At 42.8% G+C, this 14149-nt stretch overlaps 1 long non-coding RNA gene across 1 annotated transcript; it reads right to left on the reverse strand.

Moving 5' to 3' along the window:
• Nucleotides 1–218: 218 nt before the first annotated feature.
• LOC139007163 (uncharacterized) lies at nt 219–14086 on the reverse strand. The gene is made up of 3 exons (XR_011470833.1): nt 14044–14086; nt 8792–8868; nt 219–2162 (listed from the first exon to the last, which is right to left on the reverse strand). It is a non-coding gene; the product is annotated as an uncharacterized lncRNA (long non-coding RNA).
• Nucleotides 14087–14149: the final 63 nt, after the last annotated feature.

The raw sequence follows: 14149 nt of genomic DNA on the forward strand, positions 1-14149 counted from the left end.
ATAAAGCTTTCCATGTGATTTCAAGTATATTAAATTAAGCTAAATTTAAAAAATCCTTTAAAAAGAGAGAATAAACTTTTGAAAACATTTCAGGGCCCGTGAAATTTCTCAAAGTCATTCCTTGTTATAGTTTTGAAATCCAACTTGAAAGACCATCAAAATATATATATACACATATAATTTAAAAATTATATACTTCATATAATTATCAAGAGATATCAATTAAAATTTAAACTGGTTTTGAAATTTTTGCTGGGGTCACAGAAATTGGATTACTGTTATCAGACCCTTTTAATGCTTTGACATAAGCTACTTAACTGTTGTTTAGGGAGGGAACATATAACCTTTAATTGTCCTTAGTTTAAGGAAAGTAGGGTTTTCTAGATTTAAGAGATTAGAAAAATGACTTAGCTTTTTTTTTTTAAGGAATACGAGCTCTATTGTTGGCCCTTATAAAGCCAACTGCTCAGAAACATTGGTCTATCATACCACTGAAATTATATTAAGACCGTGATTGCTAATTAAGCATTAAAAATATCTTCTTAGAAATAGTATTAAATAAATCCTCGAGGCAAGCACACTTTTGGCCCCCATTCACATTTCCATAATAAAACTCCGCCTTAAAGCTCCACCCCTGAAATTCCATCCTGCCTCAGTGAGAAGACATTCCTTTTTAAGCTAAATCAGAGGGAGGGGCCTTTGCTGTTTCAAGATGGCGGCCCCAGGGGCGTGGCAAGCCATGTGGCTGACATGGCGGCTGCCAAGTCATGCAGCCCAAAATGGTGACTGTCTACATTGTTCTTTGCAATTAAATTTAAACTGGTTTTTACATTAAAAATTTCGGTTTCAGATCATAAAAGCAATCCTTTTTTAATCAGACCAATAAGCAACATATTTTGAATTCTAATTATGTCAGGAAAAACAAAAATTTTCTTAAAGATAAATTTTTACTTTAGGTATTTAGCTATAATTATACAATTTTTTCCAATTCAATCCGAATCTTAAACTTTTAGCTGGTAAGTCAAATATTCAGCATTTCTTAATCAGTAACATTTTTAAGAATAAACTTCAAAAATGCAAGACATAATCAACCAACAGATTTAATTCTGTCCTCTAGCAATATTTCAGCATTGTTTCACTTCAAAATACCTAGACATAAGTTTTTATCATTTGAATTCAGTAAGCTCCAAGGTCCCAAGTTTCCAGCGGCTCTGGAGAACCATGCTTGAGGCTGGCAAGGCAGGCCTGGCCCAGCCCTTGAAGTTAAGACGACCATAATTTTTTTTTTTTTTTTTCTGGGGAAGGTCAAAAAAGCAAGCTTATAGCTACATTGTTTCCTGCCGGTTGCTTGCCGGCGGGAAATTTCAAAATTGGCCACAATGTCTCAGCCTCAGGGAAAAGTGTTTTCAGCTGGGAATCAAGTTTGGTCTAACCTGGTCCATTCAGATGTAAATTGACCACATTTTTTCTTTAAGAATTTGTTATAGGTGGGAAGCAACTAGCCCCTTTCTCCATTAGAAAGGTTTCGCTAGCCTTTTTAATTAAAAAAGGGCCAGTTTTTTTTTTTTTTTTTTACTGGGCTACTTAGATTTTTATAATTGATAAATTTCAATAGTTCTTGAGATTCAAATCCAATTATTATTTTAAGGCATTTACTTTAGCAAATTTTGTTGTAACAGACAATTTTACTGAATTTTCTTTCGGAGGTCTTGAAGTTACCTTTGGAACAGGCTTCATTAACATTTCAAAAATCAGTTTATTATGAAAAAATACCAATCTTGTTGCTAAAACCAGCCTGCATTTCTTCCTTGGATCAAATTCGCCATTTTTCTTAGTGAAATAATCAGTCTTGGGTTTTATTTTGTACATTTGTAAAGAGATTCCAGCTTAAAACTCTATCTAAATGTCCAAAATCCTGCCCCGTTTGTTAGCCTGGTTAAGAAAACGTTCCCAGCCTACTTACAGACCCGGGCTTCTGTAGTTGATCCTGGGCATTGCGTGCGGTAGAATCCCCCTCACCTTTTTTCGGTGAGCCTTCCACACCTTTTCGGTGAAAACTCTCTTTTTTCGCTCCAGCGAAGCCTGCACTTCCAGATTACCCGTCGGGCGCCAAATGTAGAGTAACACTCCCTCCACGTTCTGCATGGAGTAGGGTTCGGTATCTGAAAGAGGAGCCGCACACAAGTGAAAGAAAAAGACACGAGATAATTTTGCAATATTGGGGGACCAGGCGGGCAAGTCCCGAAGGACTTCCACTGATGCTCAGGCCGCTCCAAGCTTTTATTTGATCTTGGGTAGCCCTAGGGTAAGGAGGTTTGTCTGGGGTAGCCTTAGGGTAAGGAGGTTTGTCTGGGGTAGCCTTAGGGTAAGGAGGTTTGAATGACAATTTCCAGAAATAGGCAGAATATCTGATCAACAATAATCAACAAGGATCTACACAAGTATCTAAGGAATTAAGGGAACTAAGGTGGGGATGCTTCAGCTATTATTACCTAAATTAACTGGGTGGTTCCTAGATTAACTGGGTGGTGCAGTTCTGACCTTTTGCTAGGACTTCAAAGGTTACTAGCTTTTGGGGGTCTGTCTAAACTCAGCTAGTGAAGACAATGAATGGACTCCGGCACTGGTAAAACCTTCAGGGCTAAGTGGGATTTCAACAGAATGTTGAAGAACTACCACAGGTGTCAGGGAAAGAGGGGTCTGGGGAATGAAAGGGCATAGAGCACTTCAAGCACAGACCATGTTTGTAGACTAGAAAGTGGTCACTGTGGCTGTAGTTCAATGGGTAAAAGCAAGGTGCTGTGGGAGCTAAACTGGGCTGGAATTGGGTTTGTGAAGCTTGAAGGCCAAGCTGAGGATTTTCCTCTGTAGGCAGTGGAGAGCCACTGATGATTTTCAAGGAAAGGAGTGGTAGTACCAGATCTGTGCTTTAGAGGCAGCTTTGGCAATGTGGAGATGCTAGGAGACCAATTAGAGGCGCAATAATGAAGATGTGTACTCAAGTAGTGTAAAGAGCCAGCTATGATGGGATTCATGCCCTTATTTGTTCACAGACATATCTATTATGTGCAAAACTTTGTGTTGATTGAAGGTAGGAGTGTAGCAGATAACAAAAAATAAAAATAAAACCCAGCTTATGTCCTCAAGGTGAGACACAGACCACTAAAATGCTACCACATTCTTCTCTTGACTTCTGTGATAGTTGGCTTCCCTCCTGTGTCCCCCATGTACTGCTCTGGCTCCAGTAGGGGCTCATTATCTTCTGCCTGTGTACTCTAGGGGTTGCTCTAGTGCAGTGGTTCTCAACCTTCTGGCCCTTTAAATACAGTTCCTCATGTTGTGACCCAACCATAAAATTATTTTCATTGCTACTTCATAACTGTAATGTTTCTACTGTTATGAATCGTAATGTAAATATCTGATATGCAGGATGGTCTTAGGCGACCCCTGTGAAAGGGTCGTTCGACCGCCAAAGGGGTCGCGACCCACAGGTTGAGAACCGCTGCTCTAGTGCCTGGATTCTCTATTACTGCCATAGACTATCCCAAGATGACTTCATCTCCCTTACTGCTTGGAACATCAGCTAAATGGTGATTCCCTAATTCCAATCTCTCCCTCAAGTCATTGACTTGTATATCCAAACACCCAACTGACATCTCAACCTGTTGCCCCCTGACACCTCCAACTCTATTCATCCAAATAAGACTCATCTTTCCTTCTCACCCAAAACTGGCCTCTTCACTTGTGCTTCCCATCTCAATGCACTAACCATCACTCTACTTCTACTGCCAAAGCTGGAAGCCAGGGTGTCATCGGTGCCTCATTTCTTGCATCCCTACATCTAATCTATCACCAAGCCCTACCCAGTTTATATTTTGTGTGTCTTCTCCTTGATGACTACCCTGACTGATCACCCTGCCTCTACTTATACTCTTTCAATCTATCCTCCATATAGGCCAATGAGATCTTTCTAAAATCCTGATCTCATAACACACCCTGCTTAAAACTCTTTAGTGATTTCTTCATGAGTTTAATCATGGCCTATAAAGATTTTTGTGACAGCTCTTTGGCCTGGCTGTGTAAAATTCCATCGTATAGAGAGATTGTAACTTATTTAGCTAGACTTCTAATAGATATTTGGTTGTAAACCTTTGTTTCTAAAGTCAATGACTTTGTGTATAGTTTATTATGCATGTGTACAAGTATATTGGATCAGAAATTATATGCATTTATAATTTTGACAGGCATTAATTGACAGTTCTATCAGTAATACCTAAGAGTGTCTATGTCTCCCTCTTAGACAACCATGCAGGAGTCTATTGTCACACATTTGCCAAGCTATAGGTGAAAAATGGTATCTAAATGTAGTTTTAACTTTCTTGTGAGGTTGAATATTTAAGAGTCATTTGTCTTTTATGTTAACCATCCCATTTCCTTATTGGATTTTTGTTCGTTTTCATATTAATTTGAAGGGATTTTATATACATGAAGCAAATTAGTCCCTTTGTCTATTATATGAATTGCAAATATTTCCCTCAGTTTGCCATTTGTCTTTGCTTATGGTGTTTTTTGCTCTGCAGAAATTATAGATTTTTATGTTGACAGAACATCCTTTTTTTAGGTTTTGGGAAATTTTAAGCTATCCTGAAAAATACTTTTCCGACTACAACATTATAAATTTGTTTTTACTCTTTTGAATTTATTTAAACACAATTGATTCATATGAATTTACATTAGTGTAAGGGCTAGAGATACCACTTTTTTTTTTCAGGTGGCTACACAATTGTCTCAATATCACTGTATAACTCACCTTTTCCCTACTGGTAGAGAATGCCATCTTTATCATATACTAACATTTTAAATGTCTTGGGTCTATTTCTGGACTCTTTTATTCTCTTTTTTTTATTTTTATTTTTTTTAATTAAATCTTTATTGTTCAGTTTATTACATTTGTTCCTCTTTTTCCCCCCCATAACTCCCCTCCTCTCAGTTCCCGCCCCACCCTCCGCCCTCACTCCCCACCCACTGTCCTCATCCATAGGTGCACGATTTTTGTCCAGTCTCTTCCCGCCTCTCCCACTCCCCTTTCCCCCCCAAGAATAGTCAGTCCATTCCCTTTCTATGTCCCTGGTTCTATTATAATCACCAGTTCATTCTGTACATCATATTATTTATTCACTTGATTCTTAGATTCACTTGTTGATAGATGCATGTTTGTTGTTCATAATTTGTATCTTTACCTTTTTCTTCTTCTTCCTCTTCTTAAAGGATACCTTTCAGCATTTCATATAATGCTGGTTTGGTGGTGATGAACTCCTTTAGCTTTTCTTTATCTGCGAAGCTCTTTATCTGACCTTCAATTCTGAATGATAGCTTTGCTGGATAAAGTAATCTTGGTTGTAGGTTCTTGGTATTCATCACTTTGAATATTTCTTGCCATTCCCTTCTGGCCAGCAAAGTTTCTGTTGAGAAATCAGCTGACAGTCGTATGGGTATTCCCTTGTAGGTAATTGAGTCTCTTTCTCTTGCTGCTTTTAAGATTCTCTCTTTGTCTTTTGCTCTTGGCATTTTAATTATGATGTGTCCTGGTGTGGTCCTCTTTGGATTCCTTTTGTTTGGGGTTCTCTGCGCTTCCTGGACCTGTAAGTCTATTTCTTTCACCAGGTGGGGGAAGTTTTCTGTCATTATTTCTTCAAATAGGTTTTCAATATCTTGTTGTCTCTCATCTTCTGGCACCCCTATAATTCTTATGTTTGTACACTTGAAGCTGTCCCAGAGGCTCCTTACACTATCTTCGTATTTTCGGATTCTTTTTTCATTTTGCTTTTCCGGTTGGGTGTTTTTTGCTTCTTTGAATTTCAAATCTTTGACTTGATTCTTGCGCTCCTCTGGTCTGCTGTTGGGTGTCTGTATAATATTCTTTATTTCAGTCAGTGTATGCTTAATTTCTAGTTGGTTCTTTTTTTTTTTTTTTTTAAATATATTTTATTGATTTTCTTTTTTTTTACAGAGAGGAAGGGAGAGAGATAGAGAGTTAGAAACATCGATGAGAGAGAAACACCGATCAGCTGCCTCCTGCACATCTCCCACTGAGGATGTGCCCGCAACCCAGGTACATGCCCTTGACCGGAATCGAACCTGGAACCCTTGAGTCCGCAGGCCGATGCTCCATCCACTGAGCCAAACCGGTTTTGGCTCTAGTTGGTTCTTTATCACAACATTGAGGGTATCATTAGATTTCTTGAGGATCTCACTACATTTATCGGCAGTTTCTAGCAAATTATTGGAAGCCCTCAGAAGTGCGTTTTTTAGCTCTATATCCTCCATTTCTGTCATGTATTTTTGTCTCCGCATTTTTTATGCTTTCTTGGTGCACCCCCTTGTGGTCTTTGTGCGCAGTCTTGTTGTAGTTAAGCCGTGATTGTTTTCGGCAATATGGGGGTGAATTGACCTCCAGGCTAACTGGCTATGAGAGTCAGCTGTGTCTGCCGTGGGAGCGCTACTGTGCTGAACCTCTAGGGCAGTGCTAATCTAGCCTTTGCCTGAGGATCTCTGGCAAATGCCTCTGTGCAGGGCTTGGGTGGGGCGGGTCCGGCAAATGCCTCTGTGCAGGGCTTGGGCGGGGCGGGTCCGGCAAATGTCTCTGTGCAGGGCTTGGGCGGGGCGGGTCCCCAGGGGATCTACAGGGCGGGCGGAGCGAGCAGTTATGGCTGCTCTCAGTTCTGTCTCCAGCGGCTCTGCAACCGCTGCAGACCTCGGAGAGAAAGCTGCCTTCCCACTTTTCCCGTTTGAGTCTGGGTCCCTAGAGACTCGCCCAGATCTGGAGCTCAGAGTCTGAAACTCCCTCCCGATTGAAGACAACAACTGCGCCCTCCGCCGCCGACCCACTCCACATACACTCCGCACCTTAGTATTTCACTTCAGCACTGCACCTCCTCTGAGTCTCGTATGGTTTCCTCTTTCCTCCTAGTTGTAGAACTTCCACTCAGCCAGCCTTCCTGTGGTTCTGGATGATGTCCATTCCGTCTTTTAGTTGTATTTTTGAAGTGGTTGTTCGAGGCGGCAAGCTCCGGTGTTAACCTATGCCGCCATCTTGGTTCTCCTACGAGGAGTTATTCTCTTTTATTCTCTTGACCATGGTGCCTAAGCATTCTCCAGTGTCCCCTCAATTATACTACTTTAATTATTGTAGCTTTTAATGGCTTAATATCTGGTAGAGCTCTTCTCCTCATTAATCTTTTTTGTAGATGAATCAATTTTATATGATCTTATTTAAAATCGTTATTGTTGAAAGTATTACATATGTCCCTCTCCCACTGACCTCTTCTAGCCCTCCCCATTCTCGTTAACCTTTTTCAAAATGTTCATGGCTATTCCTGATGTAAAAATTTCCATATGAACTTTATATTCAAGTTATGTAGTGTATTTTTATGATTGTGTTACATTTATAGATTTATGGAGAGCTGACATTTTTATGATGGCAAGTCTTTCTACCCCAAAATAGAGTATTCCTTTCCATTTATTGAAGCCTCCTTTTGTGTCCTATGATATATAGCATTTTAGTTTGGGGCACCTAGATCTAGCATATTTATTAAGATTATTCTTAGTTTACTTTGTTGTTGCTATTGTTGAATTATAAATTTATTCCGCTATACTTTCTACTTGGCTGTTGTTCATTGGCTTTTTGTATATTAATTTGTGCCCACTAAAAAAAATAAAAATAAATAAAAAAAAAATTTGTGCCCACTTTGCTAGAGTCTTGTATTAGTTTTTCAGTTGATGTCCTTGGATTTTTCAGGTAGGCTCTCATATCATAATAATTTTACCTCTTTTCCAGTTTTCATATTTCATTCCTTCTTTTTTGTAATTAAGTAGGCTAGTACTTCCAAAGCAATGTGGGGGGAAAAAAGTCACAGGGGCCATCTTTGTGGAATGCCTAACTTTAATGGGAATATTTTAGGTTTCCTCATTGTCATTCTGGCTTTTGGACTGAGATGTGTGCATTTTTTTTTTAATCCTCACTTGAGGATATGTTTGTTTGTTTTTTTATTGATTTGCGAGAGGGAGAAACATCGACGCAAGAGAAACATCAATCAGTTGCCTCCCATACGTGTCCCAACCAAGGATCAAACCTACAACCTAGGCATGTGCCCTGACCTGGAATCGAATCTGCAAGCTTTTGGTATATGAGACGATGCTCCAACCAACTGAGCCACCCAGCCACAGTGAGATGTGTACATTTTATCATGTTAATGAAGTTGGATATTTCATAAAGTCTGTCTGTGATTCTCTAACCTAGGGATTGATATTTCAGAGGGTTTCAATGTGTGTATGAGACTCTACCTTTGCAGATGGTTTCTTCTTCCTTAGAGGAAAAAAAAAGTGTACAGATATTGAGTATTACGTTGACTTAAAATGCATTGTGAACCCAAAGATAACTCGATACTGGTCAACAGTTTTATTAAGTTTGACTTCCTATAGTTGAGCCAACAGCAGATAGATCCTGTGTCCTCTGACTGGTGCCTAGAAGGTAGGAGGGGAATTGGCCCTGCTCTAGTAGACAGGAGTGGGAAAAACTTAGATTCAAAGCCTGGGTCCTTGACTCTGACCACCTGGCAGGAGATGTTGAGATCCAAGCCCTAAGATCAGTACCAACAGTTAATAGTTTTTGAAAACTTGCTTTATACTACCCACTAGTCAAAGTAGTGATTTACTCCTCAGAACCATCTATCAAGTGAGTACTACTATTTCTCCACAGATGATGAAACTGAAGCAAAGAACGGTAACTTACTCAAGGTCACAAGCTGGTAGGTGATATTGCTGAGGTTGAAAAGCAGCCAGTTTGACTCCAGAACCTGTCTTCTTCTTCTTTTTTAATAATATGTTTTTTTATTGATTTCAGAGAGGAAGGGAGAGGGAGAGATAGAAACATCAATGATGAGAATCACTGATTGGCTGCCTCCCACATGCCTCATACTGGGGATTGAGCCGGCAACTCGGGCATGTGCCCTGACTGGGAATCGAACTGGTCCCTATGACCTCTTGGTTCCTGGGTCAATGCTTAACTACTGAGCTACACTGGCTGGGGCACAGCATGTCTTCCTTTTTAAAAAAAATATATATTTTATTGATTTTTTTTCAGAGAGGAAGGGAGACGGATAGAGAGTTAGAAACATCGATGAGAGAGAAACATTGATCAGCTGCCTCTTGCACACTCCTCACTGGGTATGTGCCCACAACTAAGGTACATGCCCTTGACCAGAATCAAACCTGGGACCTTTCAGTCCCCAGGCCGACGCTCTATCCACTGAGCCAAACCCGCCAGGGCACAGCATGTCTTCTTAACCACAATGTTCTAATCCTCCAGGAGGAACCTGGCATCCTGAGCAGATGCACAAAAATCCTGAAAAAACCATGAATGGGACCTCCATTGTAAGCCACATCTATCTCAGGCAAACAGTGCTAGACTATGAAAGACTACTTACTCTGGAACCAGTGATGGTTAGGTGGAGGCTGGATGACTGGTGCCATTGCTAACTTTTTTTTTTTTTAATCCACACTTTTCTGTTTGTTCCTTTGCTGGTTCTTCCTCTACCTTGCCTTAAACATTAGAGTGCCTCAGGCATTAGTCTTGGGCCTTTCTTATTCTCTATCTACACTTTCTCCCTAGACAATGGCATCCAGATCTTCATGATAATCATTCCCTAAAATGTATCTCCAGTCCAGGCCTCTTCCCTGACAGGGCTAGGGTATATCTCTCTACTCAACACCTCCACCAACACCTCACAGGCATCTCACACTTAATATATCTAAACAGAATTCTTGGTTTCTGCCCCCATACAAATATGCTCCTGCCACAGACTTCTTTTCAGTAGGTTTATTTAACACTAGAGGCCCAGTGCCGTGCACTGGTGGGTCCGTCGGCCTGGCCTGCTGGGATCGGCCGAAACTGGTTCTCTGACATCCCCCGAGGGATCCCGGAATGCATTGTGACAGGACAGTCCTCCGGTGACGCACCGGGAAGGAGGGAAGCCGCGGCGGTTTCCCAGCCAAGAGTGGTACTGAGAAAATTGCTGCCTCCACTGGAAATTGATATTAAGCAGATGGGCCGGCGCGGGGGCCTGACGTTGGGGCCGCAGCCAGTAGGTCCTGCAAGTGTCACCATTTAGCCAATTGAGTCAAAAAGCTTCTCTAAGGGCCAGACCCATGACCTCTGCAACAGGCTAGAGCAGGGGTGGGCAAACTTTTTGACTCGAGGGCCACAATGGGTTCTTAAACTGGACCGGAGGGCCGGAACAAAAGCATGGATGGAGTGTTTGTGTGAACTAATATAAATTCAAAGTAAACATCATTACATAAAAGGGTACAGTCTTTTTTTTTTTAGTTTTATTCATTTCAAACAGGCCGAATCCGGCCCTCGGGCCGTAGTTTGCCCACGGCTGGGCTAGAGGCTCTATGGGGAGCCAGACCTGAAGTGGGGAGCCAATGGGCTAGAGGCCTGGTGCACAAATTTGTGCACCGGTAGGGTCCCTTGGCCTGACCTGGGGGCCAAAACAGGATCTTCGACATCCCCTGAGGGGTCCTAGATTGCGAGAGGGCAGTTCTCAGGTGATGCACCAGAACAGGGCTCCCTTCTCTCTGGTTCCGGGTATGTCATCCGAGAACAGCAGCTGCCAAGTCACCGCAGCTCGGCAGCTCCTGCATTGAGCGTCTGTCCCTGTTGGTCAGTGCATGTCATAGCTACTGGCCGGATGGTCGGCTGGTTGCTTAGGCCAGTGGTCGGCAAACCGCACTCGGGAGCCACATGCGGCTCTTTGGCCCATGCACAGAAGTCGGTATTTTGTGGAAGAGCCACATTCAAGGGGCCAAAGAGCCACACATGGCTAGAGAGCCGCAGTTTGCCGACCACTGGCTTAGGCTTTTATATATATAGATACTTATTCAACAAATGTTTAAAGCCATGGCGGAGTAGCTCAATTGGTTAGAGCACTGTCCCAATACGTCAAAGTTGTGGGTTTGATCTTCAGTCAGGGCAAATACAAGAAGCAACCAATGTCCCTGAGTGGTTTTGCTCAGTGGTTAGAGTGTCAGCCCTCAGATCAAAGGGTCACAGGTTCGATTTCTGGTCAAGGGCATGTACCTGAGTTGCAGGTTTGATCCCTGGCCCAGACTGGAAGTATTTGGGAGACAACCAATGAATGTGTCTCTCTCACATAGATGTTTCTCTCTCTCTCTGCTCCCTCACTTCCACTCTCTCTAAAAATTCAATGGAAAAAATATCCTCAGGTGAGAATTAAAAACAAAACAACAACAAGAAAAGCAACCAATGAATGCATAAATAAGTAGAACAACAAATACATATTTCTCTCCCCCTTCCTCGCTCTCAAATAAAATTTAAAAAACAACAATATTGCCGTAACCGGTTTGGCTCAGTGGATAGAGCGTCGGCCTGCAGACTCAAGGGTCCCAGGTTCGATTCCGGTCAAGGGCATGTACCTTGGTTGCGGGCACATCCCCAGAAGGGGGTGTGCAGGAGGCAACTGATCGATGTTACTCTCTTCTTTCATCGATGTTTCTAACTCTCTATCCCTCTTCCTTCCTCTCTGTAAAAAATCAAAAACAACAATATTTATTAAGCACCTACTATAGCACTGAACAAAACAGACAAAAATCCCTGCCCTCATAGAGCTCTACTGCCAACGGACATACAATAAGAGAAAAAAATAAGTAAAATACATCATACATTAGAGGGCTAAGGAGAAAAACAAAGCATGGAAAGGGTAAACAGTGCAGGGGATACAGACTAAAAGTTTTAAAAAGGGCAAGTGAGAGGAGCAGGAGATGAGGTCAGTGAGGGAAAAGGGACTAGACCATGCATTTTTATTCCAAGGAAGATGGAGAATTTTTCTTTTTAAAATGTTTTTATTGATTTTAGAGAGAGATGGGGAGAGAAACATTGATTGGCTGCCTCCTGCATGCCTCCTATGGGGGATCAAGCCCACAACCTGGGCATGTGCCCTGACTTGGAATCGAACTGGTGACCTCTCGGTGCACAGACAACACTCAACCAACTAGCTACACAGGCCAGGGCAGAAGATGGAGGATTTTGAAGAGGCTTGACATGAGTGGATTTACATTTTAATAGGAATAGCCTAACTGCTGTGAAGAAATTGAAAGATGAAAGCTGGAAGACTAGTTATGGAGCTCTTGCAATAGTCCAGGTGAGAGATGATGGATCTAGGAGACTTGGATGAGGATATGAGAAGTTGGTGCAATAGGACCAGTTTCTGAACATATTCTAAAAAGAAGGTGCTAGCATCACTGTTTCTCAGTCCAAAAATCTAGGTCTCTTTCTTTTATTTTCTTTTTAAGTCTTTAGTGTTGAAAGTATTACATATGTCCTCTTTGACCTCTTCTAACCTTCCCTGCCCCCCACCCCAGGCCTTCACCACCTATTGTCTGTGTCCATGGATTATGCATATATGCATACAAGTTCTTTGGTTGATCTATTCCTACCCACTCTCCCTCCCCCTAGGTCTCATCCTTGATTCTTCTCTTTCCCTCATATCCCATACCTAATCCATCAGCAAGTCTTTGTGGTTCTGCCTCCAAAATATATACTGAAGTCACTATTTCTGTCCATCTTCACTGCTACCACAACCCAGCTAAACCATCTGGGTTTACCTCTCACCTGGATTGCTGCAAAAGCCTCTTATCTCACCTCTGTGCTTCCTCTTTTGACTCCTCCAATCCAATCTCCACAAGCAGCCAGAGGGCTCATTTTAAAAATTAAGTATCACAGGATGGATGCCATTGCTTGCAATCCTTTAAGAGCTTTCCAGTGCATTAAGCATAAAGGCCAAAGTTCACTCCATGAACTACAAGGGCTAATGTGACCTTCTCCTGATGACCTCTTGGTTCTCTTCTCCTTCACCCGTTTTCTTCATCATCCTGCTCTAGCCACACTGGGCTCCTTCCTGTTCCTCAAATTCACCAGACTCTTTTCTGCTTGGAGCTATGCTTGCCCCTCTGACTAGGTCATCTTATCCCAGCTCTTTGCATTACTAGTTCCTTATCAACTATCAAATCACAGCTCAGTTGTCACCTGCTTAGAGACCTCCCTGATAACTCTCATCGAATATAGATACTATATCTAGAGGGTCCACCAGACCTTATATCAGGAAACGCAACCTTTCAGGGGAGACTAAATAGGTTAATATTCACTAAGCACAATCACAGGACAGTAAATGAAGTGGGCACTTTTGAAGCAGGGGGCTATCATATACTGTCGGGGCTAGAAGGGCCAGCCCTCCATCTGATACTTCATTCCCCGGCAATGTCCAGGTGAGTGAGCTACTACTCTGTGCACTCCAAGGAAACATAAAACTAAGAGAAATCCTCTTTTAGAGGACAGTTTTTCTGGTTTCCCGGGGCAGCCCTTACACCTCCCGACTTTTCCTACAGGCTTGTTCTCATCCCAAGATTCCCTGCAGGCACTCCCCTCTGAAGGTGCTTCCATTGGTCTTCTCTCTTACCTCCGGGGACCCACAATGCCTCTAGCAGTCCAGGTGACATTGGGCTGAAGACCAACTGGGCACCGCTCCTTCTCTCGGCGCCTCTCCCAGCGGCCCATCTGCTCCACAGCATAGACATCAACCTCCCGCCCCTTTGGGGAGCCACCTCTCTCTGGCGAGCGCCTCAACGTCACGTGACTAGCACAGGGCCTGACAGAATAGGGTCTGACACAGAATAGTTTCTCTAAAACCTATGGTCGAACCAACCAGTGCATACCGGTCCTGGGAAACTATCAAAGACTCCTATTCTTCCAGCGAATTCGGTAACCTAGTCTGCGCGCGGCCCCCGCCCACCCCACTGTCGGGCCGCCCCTCCCAGCGTCGCCCCACCTCGCCCCGCCCGGTCTCGCCCCTCAGCCTATCCCGCCCCAAGTCTCGCATCTCCCTTTAATCGCTCCCCTCAACCGGGTAACCTCTCTGGTGCCTATAATCCCTGATGTTTCCCTGTTGGGAAAGCCTTTGATTTCACCTGTAAGCAAAACTGTGACCTCCGCAGCCATGGCCACGCCCCCCTTCACGCCTGTGCTCTGGGCGAACCGGAAGGGATTGTAAAGTTCCTGGTTCGTAGACCCGGA

This window comes from Myotis yumanensis, unplaced genomic scaffold, assembly GCF_028538775.1.
Source record: "Myotis yumanensis isolate MYYU_CA2020_CCGP unplaced genomic scaffold, mMyoYum1.0.hap1 SCAF_3, whole genome shotgun sequence".
NCBI classification, from domain to species: domain Eukaryota; kingdom Metazoa; phylum Chordata; class Mammalia; order Chiroptera; family Vespertilionidae; genus Myotis; species Myotis yumanensis.